Here is a 2,676-nt window from a genome sequence, read left to right on the forward strand (position 1 = left end):
TGGAGTATCATATAATACAAAAATGACCACCTGGACCTGCCCTTTACCAAGAAGTTTCTTCTCTGCGGGCACTTTTTAAGTAATTTGAGTATGATGTGGCTGCAGTAAGAGTTCCAAAATATATTTGGATCCATCTCTGTTTTGAGAGAACAATACAAATTTTAATGCAATGAACCTAAGTGTTTGACCTCCCCTCTAAAAAGCTCATTGTCATTTTTAATTTGACATCAAAAATTAATTTGGCAATATTTTTTATTTCCATGATACATGGTCAAAAAGGTTTAAATATTTGCAAGAAAAAATAAAAGATAATTGCTTCTGTGATATTTATCATTGTTTAAGAACTGATATATTTCTTTTACTTTAAAATTGCTTGTATGCACTAAATGGCATAAAGCAAAAAATAATTACTAGCTTGCACTTATCAAGGGAAAACTAACTTTTAAAATTAATTGCTAGTCAAATTGAAGACTGCCTCTGTATATTACATACTGGATCATTACGTTTTATTTTTGAACCAGAATGTGATGAAGTATGAACTGTAAGTGTGAAAAGCGCTATGTCTATGGGCAACCTTCATCATCCTGTGTACCACTGATATTACACGTTCCCTTTTTGAGAGTCAAGAGACTTGTTTTATTTCTCAGAGCTAAGATTAGAACAAAAGGCAATGGATTTCATTTCAGCATATTTTGTTTTCCCCAAAGCCAGACTAATAATGAGGACCTTAAATTAATTTGAACAAGAATTTCACCATATTAGCCACATTTATGAAATGGAACGGTAGCTATTTCAAATGAAAGAGTTCAATCTCATAATTTTTTGATTAGATAGATCTCTAGAAAGTTTCAATATGCAGTTGTGGCACAGGAAACAAGGTAGACATTTTTGAACATGACAAAATCATACTTTTTTTTTTACAGTTTATTCATTTATTTTTACCCAAATGGGGGTACACTGTATACACCATTCTGCACTTTTTTGATTTAACAAAAATCTTGTTCCATTTTGATATGTAATAAACCCACTTTCTTCTTGTTAATAGGTGAAAAATATTTCATAAGAATATGCAATGCTTCACGAATTTGCATATCATCCTTGCACAGGGGCCATGCTAAAATAATACATTTGTAAAAGCTACTTTTATTGTCCAATTGTGTTTGATTTTATATGCTAAATTTTCTATTCTTTAAGTTTAGCATCTCTTAGAGTACACAGGCTATCTTCATAGAATCATGGATGATAGATGGTGGGGAGGAGGGCGTGATATAAACATAGATTCTGGGCTTCACTTGAGGTATACCTACTGAATCAGAACACTTAAGTTATTTTCTATGACTCCCTCTCTCCATCACTACCACCAGAAATGATCCAAAAGTGATTAGAAATGGTTCATTCTCTTCAGCCCCATCACCTACCAACTAATCCAAAGTTTGTTCCTTTTGAGGGCTTGTCTTCTCCAAGATGACTGACAATGGAAATGCCTATTCCCTTCAGGGAAAACCATGGGACTGTGATTAGGCCCTTGTTCTCATTAAAGTAACTATCAGAACACAATACGCAACCCAGGACATTCAGGTTACTTAGACTTAAATAACCTTGAGACTCAGTCAGGAAACCTCAACTCCAGGTTGAGCAGCACAAAAAGCCAGGCCAAGCTTTACTGGGTCTTTCCCAAAGATAGTGTTATTTGTGCATCCTGTACTTAGACTTCTGGATAATCTGCCTCACTCTACACTATTGAAAACAAACTACATTTATAGGCACAGTGTCATGTTGGTCCATTAAAATAAAAAATTGTCCTCGTTTCATTAAAAGCAAAAGCCTACAGAAACTCATCCAAGATCCTAAAGAGATTTTTTTTCCCAAAGTCTTTTCCAAAGGTAAATCTCACCTCTGATTCTTTTTTTATATATTAAAAATATAATGTATTTAACTCAGTGCATCTAAAATATTACCATGTCACCATTTGATAAATATAAAAGTAATCATTGAGATATTTCACATATACTTTTATGCCAAACCATTGATATATGATGTGTACTTTATACTTACAGCATGTTTCAGTTTGTGTTAGTCACATGTCAAGTGCTTGATAGCCACAAGTGGTAGTAGCTATCATATTGGATAGAACAGATCAAGATGATGCTAAGGTCCCTTCAACTCTTAACTTTGGTACATGTCTCATTATTATATATCTCATGATGCCTGAGTCTTTTTAAATGGCTATGGCTTAAATCTAACTCATGATAAAATAATTAAGGTCTTTAGCATTTTTTTAATTAGGAACTGAAATGGTCTAACAAAATTATTCTTTTCTAATTTAATAATTTATCTTCTCCTCCTAATAAGGAGAAGATAACAAAAGTTATAGTATATAAACAATGTCCTTTGATATATTTAAAACTAACATAGCCAAAATCAAAATTTTATTCAACAGAACACTTATGCAGCATTTTCATTGTTTAGGCATATACAATTTCACTCATGGAAGTTGCTTGCTGTATTTTTTGTCAGATCAGCTGAATGTCAGACATATAATTGAATTTTGAAATCATCAATCTGCTCTAGGAGATATACACCACCACACTGGCATAAAGAATTGGTTTAGTGCAGATAAATCTACTAGCTCTTTGAAATCTAAGACATGCATTTCTTTTTTTTTTTTTTTTTAAT

At 32.5% G+C, this 2,676-nt stretch overlaps 1 pseudogene; it reads right to left on the reverse strand.

The window, feature by feature from the left end:
* Positions 1 to 1,061: 1,061 nt before the first annotated feature.
* On the reverse strand, positions 1,062 to 1,178 carry LOC121041124 (uncharacterized; annotated as a pseudogene).
* Positions 1,179 to 2,676: the final 1,498 nt, after the last annotated feature.

This window comes from Herpailurus yagouaroundi, unplaced genomic scaffold, assembly GCF_014898765.1.
Source record: "Herpailurus yagouaroundi ecotype Mexico unplaced genomic scaffold, PumYag 182, whole genome shotgun sequence".
Classification (NCBI taxonomy): Eukaryota; Metazoa; Chordata; class Mammalia; order Carnivora; family Felidae; genus Herpailurus; species Herpailurus yagouaroundi.